Source organism: Loxodonta africana, chromosome 11 (assembly GCF_030014295.1).
Source record: "Loxodonta africana isolate mLoxAfr1 chromosome 11, mLoxAfr1.hap2, whole genome shotgun sequence".
Taxonomy (NCBI): Eukaryota; Metazoa; Chordata; class Mammalia; order Proboscidea; family Elephantidae; genus Loxodonta; species Loxodonta africana.
Window position 1 is genome coordinate 75378776 of NC_087352.1, and position 20936 is coordinate 75399711.

Genomic DNA, 20936 nt, shown 5'->3' on the forward strand with positions numbered 1-20936 from the left:
TCTAACCTGTAAAATGATAATAATAGGACCTTTTTATCTTGGAATAACTAAGTCATTGTGAGAAAAGTGTATCTGAATACTAACTGGCATATAGCAAAGGCTCAACAAGTGATGATCATAATAAGACTATCTTATTATGTTATTAACTGGTATTTTCCAAATTACTAATAAGCTATTTGTGTGTTTTCTTATGAGGAATTGTCTTTTGTCTATATTAGTATTGACTTTTATGACTTTTATTTTCTTTTTGATTTTTTATATTAGTATTGCTTATCCATATCTGTGATACACAGGTTTATCATATATGCTAATCTTTTGTCGTTTATGATGTGGCAAATATCTTCTCCCAATTGTGCCTGATCTTTCTTAATTTTTATGTGTTTTTGGTGTTTTTTTATCAAACTATGATGAAACATAATTCATAAATTTTTCCCTTATTTTCTTATATCTTCTACATATTTTAAAATTTGCCTTTCACATTTAAGTCTTTAATACATCTAGAATTGATTTTTACACATAGTGTAAGGATTGGCTCCAATTTTTGCTCTCACATTCTGAATCAATGGTCCCATTTATGAGTGTGTCCTTTACACATTGATCTGTCAACTCTGTTGTGACAATTTATGTGTGGATTTCTTGGCTCTCTATTTTGTTATATTGACTAATATGTCTATCTCTGTGCCAAAAGTACTGATTTAATTGCTAAATTTGTAAAAAAAAAAATTATATATTGCCATGCAAATCTTCCCCAACTTCTTTTTCTAGAATGCCTTCAATAATTTTTGATATTTGCTTTTCCAAAAAAAAGTTATAGTCGGTTTTTTTTTTTCTTTTTCTGTTTCCCAAAAAAGCTCTGGTGAAGAGAATTGAATTATATTTATAGATTAATTTTAGAAGAATTGACATTATTATGACATAAGTCTCCCTATCCATTGGTATGGTATTCAAAAGTCTTTTATTATTTCTTATAAGTTATTTTTTTTTTTATCTGTTACAGTTTTCTGTATAGATAATCAATGATGGTTTTTCTTTGATAAATAGAGGGAGAGAAAGATTTTCCCCCTTGTTTTGCTGCATTGGTTAGGTCCTTCAATGCAATTTTGTATTATAAGATTCAACAAATTACAGCCTACTGGCTATATCTGGCCTGCCACTTCCTTTGGTACATCCATTACAATAGTTTTGATATTTTCAAATAGTTGAAAAAATCAGCGGACTAATGACATTTCTTGAATTTTAATTATATGAATTTCAAATTCCAGTGCCCATAAGTAATTTTTTGTTGGAATACAGCCATACTCTTTGTTTTACACAGTGTCCCTGACTGCTTTCATGCTGAATTGACTGATTTAAGTAATTATGATAGAGACTTTTAAGCCACAAAGATTAAATATTTACTATCTGGTCCTTTCTATATAAGGTTTGCCAAACCCTGATACAGAAACAAGATAATGATTTTGTTGTTGTTGTTTTCACAAACAGGTCCTGAGTATTTTCAAATGCCTTTCCTCCACCCAGTAAAACTCTCATATAGTATCTCTCCTTCATTGGTTTAATGTAGTGGGTGAAATGCTTGCGTAGATTTTCTAACAATCCTTGCATTCTAGGACAAACCCAACATGGTCATGGATTAATTACTGTTTTATACATTGCCGTATTAATTTTACAAAGTTTTATTTAACATTTTGCATACAAGTTTATGAATAGAATTGATTTCTAATTTTCCTGTCTTTTACTGCTTCTGTATTATCTGATATTAGTTTCAATGTTATGCTGGTCTTATAGAATGAGTTGGGGAATATTCCCTCTTTTCCTCTTTTCTAAACGAGTTTGTATAAGACTGGAAAAAACTGCATCTTTAAATTTTGGAAAAACTCTCCTATAAAACTTTCACAGCTGGGTGATTTCTGTGTAGGGATAATTCTTAATTGCTGATACAATTTCTTTAATAATTATAAGACTGTTGAGGCTTTCTATTTTATCTTGAATCAGTTTTTTTTTTAAGTTCTACTTATTAGGACTTTGTTCATTTTATCTCATTTTAAATAATACATTTAAAGCATAAGATTACTCATAGTATTAACTTAACATTATTAATTTTTACCGTTTATAAGTATTGTTTCTTTTCTTCATTGCAAATGTTACTCGTTTTTACTTTCTTTCTATCTTATTGGGTTAATCCTGGCAGAAATTTGTATAGTTTATTGGTCTTTCCTAACAGCTTTCTGTGCATTTGTGAATTGTACCATATATTTGCTTTCCATTTCATTAAATTTTTTTCCCATTTTTTTTGGTGAAGTCATTCTGTTATTCGTCTAACTTTTTTTTAGTTATATCATGCTTGTTAATTATCTCACATCAAGTCTGTTAATCTTCAATATACTTTTTAATTTTTGATTGACCAAAATTGACAATTATGTTGATTTATTTGTTGATTTCTTTTCTGAATTCATTAGTTTTATTAGTTTCATACAGGTGTTTAATTGATATATCTTTCTGGTAAATTAAACTTTTGTGTCTTTGGATATATTGTCAATCTCTATATTAAGAAGGCAATTTTTCTTAAAGTCTCTCTTGCCAGAGATTAATATACCCGAGATTTCATTGAGCTAGTGTCTGCCTAATATATTAGTTTTGATTATTTAGTTTCAACCTTCTGTGTCTTTAGATTTTAGAATGTTTCTTGTAAATGGTATGTAGGCAGGCTTTTGAAAATCCAATATTCTGTCTTAACTGATGAGCTTAAATCGTACATGATTACTGTAATCCATCACATATTCCTGTTTCTGTCATTTAGCATTTTTTACTTTCTGTTTGTCCTGCTATTACTCTCCTTCCTTCTTCTACACACTTTCCTTTTTACAACGAGTGAGTTTTTTTCTCTTATTCCATTTTTTCCCTCATTTAATTCAGAGGTCATATACTCTGTTTATATTATTATTATTTTGTACAGATCAAGTTTGTTTACCTTTATCTACATGTTTACCTTTTTTTTTGGTTGTTATCATTCCTTCCTGCAACTTAGATCTCTCTGAAATCATTTTCCTTCTCCCTGAATTATATATCTTCTAATAGGTACGTAGGAGATAAAACTCTCAATTTCAATTTATCTCAAATGCCTTTTTGTTACCCTTTTTTCTGAAACAATACTTTTTCAGGGCCTGTATGTATATGCTGCCATTTATTTTCTCCCAGACATTTGCAGATATTATCCACTATCTTATGCAATTCCATCTTTTGTTTTCTTAAACATTTCATATATAGTTGCTTATTTCATTTTCTGTATGTGGTATCAGAAGTCTTTGAGGTCCATACATAATTGTTTTTCTTTTTTTTCATTTATTCTTATAAATCTTATTGTTTCTACTGCATGTATTTAGTTATCTTTCATTAGGACCTCATAAACCTTCATCACTATAAAACCTGTGTCCTGATTTAAGACTGCTTTCCTCCAGAGAGAACTCGCACTGGTTTCTGCATCTAATAGTTTCCCCCTGAGATACAAAAGGCAAACTATGGATTTTAGAGGCTTGACCTCCATCCTAGGCTTAGTCAGGGAGACTGAGTCCAGAGATCATCCTCCTGACCTCTGGCATTGGTAACTACTCACTGCTTGGGTTTCAGTCATGATTTCCTCTGTCTCCTCCCTCGGGAATTTTCCCTATGTGATTTATACCCATTGATGCAATGAAAATATTTATATGAAGATTTTTTTTTTAATTACTCTTCAGAAAATGCCTAATGAACTCTTACTCTTTTTCATATTTTTAAATTTATATTTTACCTATCCTCAAAATGTATGGAAGAAATTAGTTAGGTTAAAAAAACTTCCAAAACAATAATCCATCTAAAATGTGGCTATAGTTATTAGAGACAATGCTAAGATGCAAAATAACTTTCAATATTTAGAATGGGTATCACTTATGTTAAATCTAAAATATCTGGAATAATCTCTCAGATTTAATCGTGCCCAAGGTTTCTTACATTCTTCCTACTAAGCCCAAATGGAAGTCACAACAGTGTATGACTTCAAAAATATTTTTTAAATTTTAGATCTGGCTATCCATTGCAATATTTTAGCTAGTAATTTTATGCTTCCAAAGTCTACACTTAAAGGGATTAAGCAATTATCCACCCATTATAATGGCGCTTATAGATCAAATAAATTGTAATTTTTTTTAACAGAGTCATGAACTCAAATTCATATATAACTTTGTTGCACTTTAGCAGTATTAACAGAATTGAACTCATATAGATTTTTATTTTTGGAAGCACAGAGAAACATTAAAATCTGATTTGTACAGGAATAATATGATGTTGTTTGGTGCCGTCCAGTCGGTTCCGACTAGTAGGGACCCTATGCACAACAGAACGAAACACTGCCCGGTCCTGTGCCACCCTTACAATCGTTGTTATGCTTGAGCCCATTGTTGCAGCCACTGTGTCAATCCACCTCATTGAGGGTCTTCCTCTTTTCTGCTGACCCTGTACTCTGCCAAGCATGGTGTCCTTCTCCAGGGACTGATCCCTCCTGACAACATGTCCAAAGTATGTACGACGCACTCTCGCCATCCTTGCCTTTAAGGAGCATTCTGGCCGCACTTCCTCCAAGACAGACTTGTTCGTTCTTTTGGCAGTCCACTGTATATTCAATATTCTTCACCAACGCCACAATTGAAAGGCGTCAACTCCTCTTCGGTCTTCCTTATTCATTGTCCAGCTTTCACGTGCGTATGATGTGATTCAAAATACCACAGCTTGGTTCAGGAGCACCTTAGTCTTCAGGGTGACGTCTTCGCTCTTCAACACTTTGAAGAGGTCCTTTGAAGCAGATTTACCCAATGCAATGCATCTTTTGATTTCTTGACTGCTGCTTCTATGGCTGTTGATTGTGGATCCAAGTAAAATGAAATCCTTGACAACTTCAGTCTTTTCTCCGTTTATGATGATGTTGCTCATTGGTCCAGTTGTGAGGATTTTTGTTTTCTTTTTGTTGAGGTGCAGTTCATACTGAAGGCTGTGGTCTTTGATCTTCATTAGTAAGGGCTTCAAGTCCTCTTCACTTTCAGCAAGCAAGGTTGTGTCATCTGCATAACGCAGGTTGTTAATGAGTCTTCCTCCAATCCTGATGCCCTGTTCTTCTTCATATATTATCTGCTCAGCATACGGATTGAATAGGTATGGTGAAAGAATACAACCCTGACGCACATCTTTCTTGACTTTAAACCAATCAGTATCCCCTTGTTCTGTCCGAACAACTGCCTCTTGATCTATGTAAAGGTTCCTCATGAGCACGATTAAGTGTTCTGGAGTTCCCATTGTTCGCAGTGTTATCCATAGTTTGTTATGATCCACACAGTCGAATGCCTTTGCATAGTCAATAAAACACAGGTAAACATCCTTCTGGTATTCTCTGCTTTCAGCCAGGATCCATTTGACATCAGCAGTGATATCCCTTGTTCCATGTCCTCTTCTGAAATCATGTCTGTCAGTTTGTTGTACTGTGGGGGTTTGTGTGTTGCTATGACGCTGGAAGCTACGCCACTGGTATTCAGATACCAGCAGTGTTACTCATGGAGGACAGGTTTCAGCTGAGCTTCCAGACTAAGACAGACTAGGAAGAAGGACCTGACAGTCTACTTCTAAAAAGCATTAGCCGGTGAATAATATGATAGCAATTACTATTTTGGGTATACAATTGTCAAAAGATAATTTCTATAAGTGGAAGACCCACCATTCCCAATATCAGAGAAAATTAGTTTTGATTTTTGCTTTTATATTTTTTTAAAGAAAGAAAACACTTTTTCACAGCCACATGACACACCCTTTTTTTCTCTGTTTTGTTCACACACGAGAAGATACCTACCTAGTACATATCACAAACATTTGTTATTCTGTCCATCCATTGGAGCTTAAGTTTTAGAAGGTTTTCCTTGACTGTACACTGGTATTATATAGACACAAGATCAAGCATAAGTTGACAAGAGTGGCACATCTTCTATATCTCAAAGTTCAGTGAGCTTTGTATTATTCACTTATTCCCACCTTACCTCTGTTTTGCAATGTTCATTCTGACTTTAGCTGCTACTTCTTGCCAGCCTTGTCCCTTTCCATGAGGTCTCAAGCTCTGCCTTCACTTGGCCTAATTTTGTGCTTTCAATTCTTCTTCTCCCTCAGTCTTTCCAAACTATCCAGGCTCTGCTAGTATGCCACTCCCTCTGGGAAGGCCCTGATCTCTACTGAGACAACATTTTCTTCCGCATTATGTTAATGCAGCTTAATTTAGTATTACTAATATTAATGACTGTTTTCTTACTCAAGTGTTACCCTCCAAGTTGAATAGTGTCTTAAACAAAATTTGGCACTAAAATTGGGAATTTTAAAATGGGAATAAATTTAGAGAGAGACTCCATTAAAAAAATTAATTGATTAATTGAATTCAAAAAATAATAAGAAAATCCCTGCCCAGTGATGGACTAGGTCAATTTTCCTTTAAAGTCACCAAAGTTTTTTCAGTCTTTTTTTCTCTCCGGTAAACTTATGAGTCTGGGTTGTGTTTATTCTACTTGGTACAAGTGAGAATAAAGTGAAATCTATGCTAGTAACAACCCTCCTTCAAATTTTCTCACAAATTAACTTTGAAAGGCCCTTGGTTTTGCTCCAAAATTTAATAAACTGTGTCAATTGAGATTTCCAGCTATAAATATAAAATTTATTTAGTGAGAAGACAATATAGGTTCAAGTTTTACCTCTTACCAGCTAAAGAGCCTTGGGCAACTGTCCCACCTGACACTTGCTGCATCTGATTAACTCCTACTGAACTCAGATTCCACATCATCTCTGTCAGGAATCCTCCCAAATTCACAGGCGTCATTAAGGACTCCTTCTCTAAGATCCTGTGGTCTAAGATCCAGTAGTCCATTTATCTTCTACTTTTTTTTTTTTTTACATTGATCTTCTATGTGTCTCTGAGCCATATTGAAAGTAGAACCCGGCAGACCCACAGGATCCATGGTATCTAGCACAACTCCGACACCGAGCAGTTTCTCCACAAAGATCTGACTTATGAATGAATAATAATATCACATTGTCTTCTCCTATAATGGGAATAATATAGGATTTATGTGCTATAACATACTATTGGTTGTCAGCAAATATCCACGTATATATCTGTGTCTAAATATAGTAAGAACTCATTCGTTCTTATGACATTAATTTGAAATTTGTAATAAGTAAATATAGACTGACTATATAGCTATATCCATCATCCATCTGTCAGTTTGTTGTACTGCGGTGGCTTGAATGTTGCTATGATGCTGGAAGCCATGCCACCAGTATCTGAAACACTAGCAGGGTCACATATGGTGGAGAGGTTTTGGCAGAACTTCCAGACTAAGACAGACAAGGAAGAAAGACCTACTTCTGAAAATTAGCCAATGAAAACCTTATGGATCACAACAGAATATTATCTAATATGGTGCTGGAAGATGAGCCCCTTAGGTTGGAAAGCACTACATAATGGCCACAACAATTGATTAAAACATACCAATGATCATGAAGATGGCACAGGATCAGGCAATGTTTCCTTCTGTTAATGTTTCCTTCTGTTAGTATAGATATTGCTATATAGTCTATACAGCTATATGCTGTTGTTAGTTGTCATGAGTTGGAACTGACTTAATGGCAACTGACAACAGCATATAGCTGTATAGCAATATCTATACTAACTAAGAGAAAATGTTTGTTAAGTTCAACAAATAGACTAGATAGAGAACTGCTTAAACTACCTTGGGAAACAAAATGCCTTTCAGAGTTTAAAATTTTAAATTATTTCTGTGAATACCTGCCAGCTCTTTACAAATAATGCTTAGCTCTACTTTACTCTGCATTTTTCAGAGCCTCCACTTAAAAGTAATGTACACAGTTTCTAGAACTTTGAAAATGCTTCTATTTCTTCAAAATTATTGCATAAGCCTGATCTTCACTAATAAGGCATCTCCCTCACCTCTGGTCTCAGTTGGTGTATCACCAGACTCTCAAAGCACTTGATTCCTAATACTATTAGACAATCTAGCATTTTAGCCTTAATCATTCATTAATTTTATTTATGCTATTTTTATACTATAAAATTAGTGAATAAATAAAAGATTAACTTTTCTAATAGCAGTAGTAATCAATGGTGCTGAGGGAGAAAGGGATCAAGTAGAAATATACTGAAAAGCTAGAACTGATGGAATGTGGTGACTGAATGAAGCCCTGGTGACACAGAGGTTAACAGCTCAACTGCTAACCAAAAGGTCAGCAGTTCAAATCTACCAGCTCTCCTTGGAAACTCTATGGAGAAGTTCTGCTCTGTCCTGTGGGGTTGCTATGACTCAGAAGAGACTCGATGGCACCTAACAACAACAACAACAGCAGTGACTGAATGGAGCCCTGGTGGCACAGTGGCCAAGAGCTTGGCTGTTCACCAAAAGGCTGGCAATTCAAATCCACCAGCGGATTCTTGGAAACCTTATGCGGAAGTTCTACTCTGTCCTATACGGTTGCTATAGTTGGAATCAACTTGATGGTAAAAGGTTTCTTTGTTTATTTTAAGTGATTAAGTAGGTAATGAGAGATGAGAGTAAAGGAAATGAGTGCAGCTCCAAGGTTTTTGGCTTCGGTGAATAAGTGAGTGTTGGTATCTCATTCTGAATCACATGAAGAGAAGCAGATAGGATGCCTGGGTTCCTGGACTCAGTGGATGTATCTTTGGGCTTTGACCTTGAGGTTCTGATGGGTAGATAGGGAAAAGTTTTCAGTAGCTAATGATAAAGGCCAGCCGAGCTTAACCTGCATTGAGGATAAAGTTTGGGGGACATCACTGTTTTGGCAGTAGTTAAAATTATGGAAGCACATGAGATCACTCGGGCAGTAGATAGAAGACTATAAAGGGCAGAATATTAGGAATCACCTATGTTTAGTGGCACAAATGGTTAATCATTGGATTACTAACCAAAAAGTTGGCAGTTCAAACCCACCCAGAGGTACCTCAGAGATAGGCCTGGTGATCTGCTTCCAAAAGGCCGTCTTGAAAACCTTGTGGAACACTTCTACTCTGCACACATGGAGTTGTCGTAAGTCAGAATAGACTTGACGGCAACTATCAACAACGCATTTAGTGAAAGAGCCCCTAGGTGGTGCAAACAGTTAACACGCTTGGCTGCTATCCAAAATGTTAGAAGTTTTAGTCCACCCAAGGCCACCTCAGAAGAAAGGCCTAGTGATCTACTTCCGAAAAATCAGCCATTGAAAACCCTATGGAGCACAGTTTTACTCTGGAGCACATAGGGTCACCATGAGTTAGAGTCTACTCATGGCAATTGTTTTTTTTTGTTCTGTTTTGTGGCCAGCAAAGGAGACTGTAAAAGAAGTATAGAGCAATAGCAGGAAACCAAGAATTCAACCAAAAAAAGAAAGACTTTCAAGAAGTAGAAAGGGTTTAACCATGTCAGATACTGCAGGTGATCTTTGCTAGAGCCATTCAGTGGAGTGGTAGTAGTAGGAGTTTGAAGAGTAAAGGGAGCTGAAGAAATGAAAGAAGAAGAGACAAGAGACTTTCAATTTGATTGGAAGAACTGGGAATGCCAGGTGCACATACACCCTATTGACTGTCCAGTTTAGTATCATTACACTGGTTTCTTAGAGGAGGCAATTAAGGCTCAGATAATACTGATTTACCCAGAAGTATTTTTTTACATGGCATGTTAGTACCTACCTAGATCTACTTTAGTTTTCAAACACTCCTTTACTACCACCAGAAACTTCCAAAAGTGGGGCAAGCATCTGTTGTTTCCTTACTAGGAGTTAATATTATTGCATTTACATTAATCATTGCCCCCAACATTCTTTTCAGATTCCTTGAGTATCCCGAAATTTGCTTTGTATAGTATCCTGAAAGAACAGGATTAGTGATTGTTTTATTACTATATTTCTTTGGTATTATTTTTTGTAACTTGGATTCAATTATGTACTTTGGTTCAAGCCAACAAACAGATTAGTAAATATTTAACATGCATGACAATTTGTACTTTTTGTCATTTTTTTTTTCATAGTTTGCAGTCCTTCTAGCCCCAGGGCAATTCTAGATAAGTATCAAAAAGCTAAAACAAGAAAAGAGTCATAAGACTTTTGCATTTTAAATGGAGTTCATACTTTTCTGACCCCTGATATCTTATAGCTGTAGACTCATTTTCTTTCTGTTCTCAGGTTCTTCCCTATTCCATGCACATATCCACAAATGTTCTTTTCACCTGAAGTTGCATTTTTACAAACAGTTTAAAATAAATAATATCAAGAAATATTTATGTTTGTGTGTAAAAGAAGTAAACATTCTGGAGGTATTTATAATGAAATTTTTGATGGCTAAAAAATATAAATATAAATCTTCTTACTACTTTGAAATAAACCAGTGAACTCTATAATTAATTATTTTTGATATAATGCTTTTTATTGTGAATTAAGTTTAGGCAAATGTGATTTTTAAAAAGTATCCCTTGATTCCTTTGCATTAAAACAAGTGAGTCTCAGAAAACTGTAAATATATATTATAGATAACTGTCATGGATTGAGTTGTGTCCCCCAGAAATATGTATCAACTTGGTTAGGCCATGATTCCCAGTATTGTGTGGTTGTCCTTCATTTTGTGATTTTCTTATGTGTTTTAAGTCATTATCTCTGCCTGTGATTAAAAAGGATTAGGGTGGGACATATTACCCTTGCTCAGGTCACATCCCTGATCCAATATAAAAGGAATTTCCCTGGGGTGTGGCCTGCACCACCTTTTACCCTACAAGAGATAAAAGGGAAAGGAAACAAGCAGAGAGTTTGGGAACGTCATACTACCAAGAAAGCAGTGCCAGGAGCAGAGCACGTCCTTTGGAACTAGGGTTAACCTTCATTTTTTTTGGCCTTCATGTAATTCTGTTTTTAAGAGCTTTTCTTGTTTTTTTTTTTTCCTTTAACAATTATTCATTTTAGCAATGCTTAATTTTTCATATGAAGACAATTTCTGTTATAAAATTTTTAATTGTTTTATTCTTAACATCAAAGAACAATAATTTTAGAATAAAATACTTCTGTTTAATTCTTCATGCAATTTGCATATGTAATTTAGTAATTTAAGTAAACAGAGTATCTAAACTATTACATTTGTGTGTTTTATCAATTATCAATCAGAATGTAGTAATTTTATTCTAGAATGACATATTTGTGAAATGAATAAGCCTGTGAGTTTTGCAGCTTTACTATAAAATATGTAAAAATATTAGATTATATATTTATTATCTGTTATACATCTGAAATTGATCTAACATGCAATCAGGATGCATTGATAATTACCAGTGATGGGAATTCAAAAGCTGGAAACAAAGAAGGATTAGTAGTTGGAAAATATGTCCTTGGTGATAGAAACGAAGCCAGAAGTCGCATGATAGAATTTTGCAAGACCAACGACTTCTTCATTGCAAACATTTTTTTCACCAACATAAGTGGCGACAACGCAAGTGAACCTTGCTAGATGAAGGACTACACAGAGTCACTATACCAAAAAGAATTCATCGATTTTCAACCATTTCAGGAGGTAGCATATGATTAGGAACCAATGGTACTGAAGGAAGAAGTCCAAGATGCACTGGAAGGCACTGGCGAAAAAACAAGGCTCCAGGAATTGATGGAATACCATTGAGATGTTTCAACAAACAGATGCAACACTGGAAGTGCTCACTCATCTCTGCCCAGAAATTTGGAAGACCTGGCCAACTAACTGGAAGAGATCTGTATTTATGCCTATTCCCAAGAAAGGTGATCCAACTGAATGTGGAAATTATCAAACAATACTGTTAATATCACATGCAGGTACAATTTTGCTGAAGATCATTCAAAAGCGGCTGCAGCAGTATATCAACAGGGAACTGCCAGAAATTCAAGCCAGATCCATAGAGGGTGTGGAACCAGGGATATCATTGCTGATGTCTGGTGGATCCTGGCTTAAAGCAGAGAATACCAGAAAGATATTTACCTGTGTATTATTGACTTTGCAAAGGCATTCGACTGTGTGGATCATAACAAACTATGGATAACACTGCGAAGAATGGGAATTCCAGAACACTTAATTGTACTCGTGAAGAAACTGTACATAGAGCAAGAGGCAGTCGTTCCAACAGAACAAAGGGATACTGTGTGATTTAAAGACAGGAAAGGTATGCATCAGGGTTGTATTCTTTCACCATACCTATTCAATCTGTATGCTGAGCGAATAATCCAAGAAGCTGAACTATATGAAGAAGAACAGGGCATCAGGACTGGAGGAAGACTCATTAACAACCTGCATTATGCAGATGACACAACCTTGCTTGCTGAAAGTGAAGAGGACTCTAAGCATTTACTGATGAAGATCAAAGACCACAGTCTTTAGTACAGATTACACCTCAACATAAGGAAAACAAAAATCCTCACAAGTAGACCAATAAGCAACATCTTGATAAACAGAGAAAAGATTGATGTTGTCAAGGATTACATTTTCCTTGGATCCACAATCAACAGCCATGGAAGCAGCAGTCAAGAAATCAAAAGATGCATTGCACTAGGCAAATCTGCTGCAAAAGACCTCTTTGAAGTATTGCAAAGCAAAGATGTCACCTTCAAGACTAAGGAGCACCTGACCTAAGTTATGGTGTTCTCAGTCACCTCATATGTATAACTAAAGCTGGACAATGAATAAGGAAGACAGAAGAATTGACACCTTTGACTGAGGTGTTGAAAAAGAACATCGAATACGCCATGGACTGCCAAAAGAATAATCAAATCCACCCTGGAAGAAGTACAACCATAATGCTCTTTAGAAGCAAGGATAGTGAGACTATGTCTCACATACTTTGGACATGTTATCAGGAGGGATCAGTTCCTGGGGAAGGACATCGTGCTTGGTAGAGGGTCAGCAAAGAAAGGGAGACCCTCAATGAAATGGATTGACACAGTAGCTGCAACAATGGGCTCAAGCATGACAGCGATTTTGAGGATGGCACTAGACCAGGCAGTGTTTCGTTCTGTTGTATCTAGGGTCGCTGTGAGTCAGAAACTACTCGAAGACATCTAACAACAATATTTGTTATATAATTCATTGTATGTATTATAATTATAAAGTATACAAAGGATACACATTTGTATATTCACATAAAAGGGTAGAGTTTATCTTTACCTATGTACTGCAACGATTAGTAGTGTCTGTCATGGATCGAGTATTTTTCTCTTATCTATCAGAGTTTTTATGTATTAGCAGAGGTCCAAATAATTTTGAAATGTATTATCCTTTATATAATTAGAGTAATAGAGTGGTCTTTTAGTCATTTTCTTAAAAGTCAGCTCCGGGCCTGGGTGTGTATGTGAGTTTTATTTTTTTTAATATATCTAAGCAGTTGACAAAGGAGATTTCCAGATCTGAGCTATGTGACATTCAACATCAGTCTGTGGAACGGATTTGATAATGAAGGAATATCTCATTACTTCTGAGGTTTGCATATTGTACCTGTGTAGCTTGGTAACTGAATACTATAAAAAGATCAGTCTTAACTGCATTTTGTACATCTGTCATTCCTGTCGGGCCAAAGATCTGTGGATAGTTTGTAATTGCCATTGTTTGGGTTATTACAATAAACAGAACCGATAAAGCTTATGCTATTTGCCTTGTTGCTGCACTTCACATCCCTCTGGTGAATTAAAATTGCATACACATATCTTCGCTTATCAGTGGTATTTATCTGTCAGAAATTGAGACAGGCAGTATGCTTTCTGTATGTGAAACCTTCTAACAAGCAGGTCAGAATTATAATCAGAATTTTCAGATCCTGGTGCAAATGAATGACTGCAAGTGTTTATTATCTACTCTCACCTATCTACAATATATTCCTATGGGGAGATACTGTTGTTGTTTTTCCATGCAGCCTTTATCATATACTGTGAAAGCTTTAAATATGGTTTTCATTGGATTACCTAAGGTAAAAATGCAAATCTGCAGAAAACAGCATGTTTTTCTCGCCTTTGTCAAATATACATAATTCTTAGAGCTGCTTCTATAGTTTGTGTATTTGTTTGACTACATTCATAGATAGGCAATGCGACTAGATTGTTGGAACTGTTTTCTTTTTCTCCCAAAGTAAATAGTCTTCATGATATTCCTACTCTTAGGTTGCAGGGTTGTCACCTATGAGATTTCCAAGCTCACTAGCAGGACTATCAGATGAAATTTCAATTTTTCGGATACCTCTGATGGATTAATCCATGCATACACAGGTTCCTCCTTCAGAAATCCTGTAACCTCCAACAATTGTCACACATCAAGGCCACCACCTATCTACTCCTGTTCCCACCCCAGTGTACTAGGAGGTGTTTTTACTTCAAGAATTTGGGATTGCTCCACCACCTCTCACGATTGTCGTACATGTTGCTATATGGATGAAGGTTGTTTGTTGCAGTAATTCTGTTAATTTCCTCTTTGAGTTTTGTATATAATGGATTTTTGTGTGTGTGTTGTCAGAAAATGTATGTGTGCTTTTAAACTACTATTCAGTTTTGCATGAAGATTTTTTTTTTTTACTCCAAAGTATAAATGAGTTTTTGTTAAAAACTTGTCATACGTAATCAAACCTTCAGCCTGGTGTGTTTCCGTGAACCCTGAAATGGTCAAATCATTATTCATAGAGAAAGCCCTTTGACTGAACTACCCACCCTGCCAGTTTGTATTACCTTTGTATTCTAAGGGGCTTCTGCGTTTTCGGAATTGGCTGGTCTTTGTTTTCTGGCAAAACAATTTATAGTTCATTCTCAGATAACTATACATATGGTATTTGTATTTTAATTAAAAAGACTGTTGTGATGTCTGATTCTTATAAGCGGAAATTCATTACAAGGACACTTCTCATTTCCTTGAGATGCTTCCTTCCTTTTTTTCCAGGGTTCTTAAATTGCAGAAGCCAGTTAAATGATGTGCTATGGGGAGTTAATTTTTGGCACCATATGTCTCTAGAAATGATTTAATTTTATCTAATGCATAGATGCAATGATATTTATGTTCTATAATTCACAAAAATGACTTAAGGGTTTTTTTTTAAGGAAAAAGTACATTAGTCTATTAATATTTTAAAACAGTAATGTTCAGTGTATGGATAAGCTTGCAGAAGTTTCTGTTTATTTGGATTATTATATTTTTAATATCTTCATTCTATGGTTGCGCTTTAAAACTTTGACTTAGCAAAGTGTTTTTATTATATCAACATATTCCAGGTTTAAAAAAAAGTTGTCATAATTCTTATTAGGGATTTAGTATTATGATTTGATAATGTAAAAAAATCTAAATCATAAAAACAGAATTAATTGTAGTCTAAGGACTAAATTTCAGATTCTAAACAACTTTCTCCAAAGCTCAATTAATCAGTTTACATAGTCTCAGGCTCTTTCAAACTGATGCATCGCCAATTCTCACCTAATATTAACCAAATTCAAATTCTCATGGAAATATGTATGTTAAATATGTCAATCTTCAATTTAGTATGAAATTAATTATGAAGGTACTACCCCAAAATTTTACTGTGTGAGGGAGAGGTGAGGGGGGAATACCAGAATTTTCAGGCATTTTATGAAGCACTGAAAATAGTAGTTCCTATTAATATTAAACCCTTTTAATATTTTCGACATTTCTTTTTTATAGGCAGCATATTCAGTGGATACATAACAGAAATATGTCTTAGCAGATAGCCAAGTGTAAAAAGATTTTTAAGAAAGATTATAATAAATTCTCTAAAAGTAAATAACCCCGTATCACAAAATGTGGAGGATGTCTTTCTTTTAGCGATATCAGCTGCTTCTAAGTTTTTTTTAAACGAAACATTTAAAGTTACAGTAAGTTTTCATGTGTAAATTATAAGTAAATACATTTTATGATAAACTTGATGATATGGTTTACTTTTCCAAGCTTTGTATATCTTTATATTTTGCTGTATTTGCTTTGGATCTTTGAAACAGTGTAGATACACTCAGAACTCTCTGTATCCCTCTTTCAAATATTATTCCCCTCCTTTCTCAGAGTTAACCCCTAGTGTTCTTGTAGTGTTTACCATCATTCATGTTTTTAATACCATCGGTATAGAGATAGGAATCAATTAAAACTATAAAGTATTATTTTTTATTGCTTAATGTTATATAAATGTTATACAGATCACTTGCAATTTTAGTGTATTTTTATTTTTAATGCTAGAGTTTGATACAGAAACATAGTACAACGTATTTTTTTGTTATTCATGTGAAAGACCATTACATTGTTTCCAAATTTTTTCCATGGGAAGCAACGCTGTAATGCACATCATTTTGTATGTTTCCTTGGGAACGTATCAGGGCAGTTTGTGGAGCAGTGCCGCTCAGTCTTCTCCATGTATCAGAATCACCTAGAGGACTTCCTAAAACTCAGATTTCTGTGCCCCAGAATTTGTGATTCAATGAGTCTGAAGGACTGCCTTCCTACCAAGTTCTGAGGCGAAACTGATCGTGCTGGTCTGGGAACCACATTTTCAGAAAGACTGCTCTAGAGTATGTAGCTTCAAAGGTAATTGCTGAGTCAAAGGATAAGCACATTTTCAACTTCAAGGTTGTTTTTGTTGTTAATTAACAAGGTGTTGGTTCCGACTCATGGTAACCCCATGCGTGCAGAGTAGAACTGTACACATCACCACAGGCTTTTCAAGGCTGTGACCTTCCGTAAGCAGATCACCAAGCCTTACTTCCAAAGCACCTCTGGGTGGATTTGAACTGCCAGCCTCTCAGTTAACAGTCCGGCACTTGACCATTTGCAGCAGCCAGGGACTCCTCAACTTCAGCATGTAGTGATAAAAGTCTCTGTGTCAATTTACACTCCAAAAACAGTACATGAGTTCAAATTTTTCCACATCTTGACCAATAATTGGTATGGACAGATTTTTTTTTTTTAATATTTGCCTATCCAATGAATGTGAAATGTGTTTATTTTTGTTCTAATATTGAGATAGGACATCTTTTCAAATGTTTATGGGCCAGATAGTTTTCCTTTTCTGTCAATTGCCTATTTGTATCATTTACCCATTTTTCTGGTGTATCACTTGTATTTTTCTTATTGATTTACAGGGATTCTTTATACGTTCAAGAAACCAATCCTCGTCAACTATAAGTGTTAAGATCTTCTCTAAATTTGTGGATTGCCTGCTTATTCTGTTTAAACTTTTTAATTTTTTTATTTCAATACTGTTAATTCTTTTCATTAGAATTTATTATTGTAATGTTTTGTTTAAAAAGTTCTTTCCTTCCTTAAGGTCACAAAGCTGTTCTGCCATATTTTCTTGTAAAAATGTTGAAGATTAATTTTCTCATCTTAACCTACCTTGCTTTTATCTTAGTGTAGGTTGTAAGTTATGGATTTAATTTCGTTTTATGTTGTATAGGTATAGCCATTTATGCTGTCCTTTTATCAACTGATTTGTAATGTTGTCGTGTGTTCAGATTTCTATATTTTATATGCATGTGCCTGTTACTCAGGTTTCTTTTCTGATCAAATGATCTGTTTTTCTCTCCCAAAGCCAGTATTATCTTAGTTCTTACAGCTTTAATGTAACCTTTATATATTGCATGTGAAGTCCTCCAAACTTGCTTTTGTATTTCACAGTTGTCATAACTATCCCTAGCCCTTTGTTCTCCCATATGAATCTTAGATCGAGTTCCAGGAAACCTTATGAGACTGTTGACTACTTTGGAGAAAACTGACATCTCTATTATATTTTTTTCCCACATATGAATGCACTTATCTCTTTATTTACTCAGTTATTTATATTTTTCAAAAAACTTTTTTTTTCGTTTCTCTATAAAATCCTGTAAATTCTTTGATGGATTCAAACCTATATTTTTAGAGACTTATAAAAGTGTTGTTGATTTTTTTAATGTGTATCTTGCAAGTAGTAAAATTTCTCAATTCTCATTTCCTCCAATTGTTGGTTTATAGAGCCTTTTGAGTTTTTCATGTAGGTGTTCTTTCTAATTCTTCTACCTCTCTTTTTTCTTTATATGTTCATTTTTAAGATCTGCAGTACAATTTTGAATAGAGATATTGATTCCTGATATCCCTATTTTGTTTTTCCTGACATTCAGGAATATTTTTTCTAAAGTGTCTCTATTTAGTATGATATTTATTGGAAGTTTTTAGTTTATACCCTTTTATCAGGTTAGAGAGGTTTCCTTCTGTTCCTATGCCTAGTGTGCCAAGATAATTTTTTCATCATAAGTATCGATTCGTATCAAATTCTTTTTTGTACATATTAGGATCATTATTCTTTTCTTTAATATACAAATGTATTATGTGAAAATATTTCTTGATAATTGTTGAGACAAATGGTCTACCCCTTTGTCTCCCATCCAGGTTGCCTAAGCGAAGGCCTTGGGCCCAGAGCATTTCTCTGATAAAGAGGCTGGGAATTGGTTCGCCTTCTCTCTTCCAGTTCCTTCTCCTTATCAGAGAAGTCTTCCCCCTGTTCTGGGCACACAGTAACTTTCTCTGTCTCTTGCGCATGCATGGGCACCATATAGCACCCAGCCAACCCCGCTCTGTATCTGTTCCCAGCAAGGAGGAAACGGGGTTTCTTGTCCACACAAGAGAGAAAAATGTAAGAGCTGGCCTGAGTGGGGGGGGTGGTTGGGCTTGCAGGGAAGAGGAGGGGTGGACTGAAGGGGAAACAAGTTTTGCAAGGCTGAACATGAGCTGCCTCATGTGATCCACCAGTTCACTATAGTTTCCATTCTTATGTAAGCCCCTGGCATAGAGCCACATTGTCCACCACCATTATAAAACCTCTGTCCTCCCACCGTGCAGCGCAGAGATCTGCTGTGGTCCTGCAGCTGCCCAGGACTTGCCTCATCTCTAAGTGTCCCTAATGAACTCCTCTGCTGCCACCCTGGAGTTGCTTGCCTCTTTCTTGGGTCTCTCCGCACCCTCCTTTTTTGGAGGCAGATTCACATTGCTGGTCCATGCCTGGAAAATAATGTATCATTCTTAAATTTCTGAAACAATTATATTATCACACTTTCACACTGTCTTCGATTAAAATCATGGGTTTCTGGGTGTTACAGACTATATATTTCATCAGTCAGTGAGTATTTATTCATTAACATTGTATTACTAATCAGCGGTTCTCAGTTTCAGTCTTAAGCTAAACAATGAATTGGAAAAGCATTTTTACTTCCCATGAAGATCATAGAAATGGTGGATTATTTCCCTGCTAGGCAAAGAGAGAAGAGAGAAAGGAGTTGAGAACCTGTTATATTAGTTAGCTATTGCTGCATTACAAATTGTCCCCACACTTTGCAGCTTAAACCAACAAACATTTATTTTTCTCACAAAGTAACTCCAGGTCAGTAATCTGGGGGCTCCTCAGGGCCTCTCACAAGATTTCAGTCAAATCTTTAGCCAGGGTTGTAGTCCTTTCAAGAGGTTAGAAAATCTACTTCCAAGTAACTTAATGTGGCTTTTGGCAAAAAAAAAAAAAAAAAGCTTCAGTTTCTTACCACGTGGCCTCTCCATAGAGCTACCTGCATGACCTAGGAGCTGGCTTCCTCCAGAGCAAATGATGAAAGAGAGCCCAAGACGGAATCTATGATTCCTCCATTCTGTGCCCATGGATGTGACACCCTATATAACTTAGACCATAGTTTACTGTTTCAAAGAGAATCACTAAGTCCAGTCCACATTCAAAGGAAGAAGAATTCTGCTTCATCTCTTAAAGAGATAATTATCAAATAATTTGAGAACCTATATTTTTAAAAGTACACCTTTGAACATTTTTTCTTTCCAACAGCAAGTAACATAAAAGCTTCAACTCTTTTCTAGCTTACCTCCTTCGTGATGTGTCCCAAACATCCATGTTGGGCTGGGCAACCATGGCCTTACTTTATTCCTGAGTCTTGTTAGTTCCAATGTAAATGAGACAATTGGATGCTCCAAGAATACACATGGGAAGGTGGTGCTTTGAAATTTCTGATTTCAGGGCTAACACTGGTGTGGGGGCAATATATTTGGTGTTAATTTTGGCTATACCCATTGCCTTTGAGTTGATTCCAACTCATAGTGACCCTATAGGACAGAGTAGAACTGCCCATAGGGTTTCTAAGAAGCACCTGGTGGACTCAAACTGCTGACCTTTTGGTTAGCAGCTGAACTCTTAACTACTCTGCCACCAGGGTTTCCATTTTGGTTATGGTTAGCCCTAATGTTCTTGAGATCTGTAGTTGAAATATCAAATAAAAAAAAATTACTACTGTTTTATTCTTAGCATATTGTGATTTTTTTTACATTTATAACAAGAGTATAATAATACAAATTTAAACCCATGATTGTAGGTTTCATGTGTTGTAAATGCTTTATAATATTAATGCTAAATAGTTGAATGGCCTGATTTACACTTTCATATACAAAGTTGAGATGAGGCAATCTTTTGTTCTGTTGTACCCAGGGTCACTGTGAGTCAGACCCAACACGATGGCAAGTAATAGCTAACAATATACAAAATTGAGGGAAATGGAATTAAAGATCCTTTTATCAAATGGAAGCCATGATGGCATAGTGGTTAAGTGCTACAGCTACTAACCAAGAGGTTGGCTGTTCAAATCCGCGAGGCACTCCTTGGAAACTCTATAAGGCGGTTCTACTCTGTTCTACAAGGTTGCTATGAGTCGGAATCGACTCGATGGCAGTGGGTGGTTTTGGGTTTTATCAAATGGACCTTTTTCTTGTTCTAATATGCGCCTCCTTAGTCATGTATGAGAATATATCCATTCTCTTTCAAAAGTCTTTTAATGTTGGTATGGGGCTAAACAGCAACTTAGTTAATCTG

General features: G+C 35.5%; 1 protein-coding gene across 1 annotated transcript in view; it reads left to right on the plus strand.

Moving 5' to 3' along the window:
* CCDC178 (coiled-coil domain containing 178) overlaps positions 1–20936 on the plus strand; it is a 460722-nt gene that overhangs the window by 370193 nt on the left and 69593 nt on the right. The gene's annotated exons all lie outside the window — the stretch shown is intronic.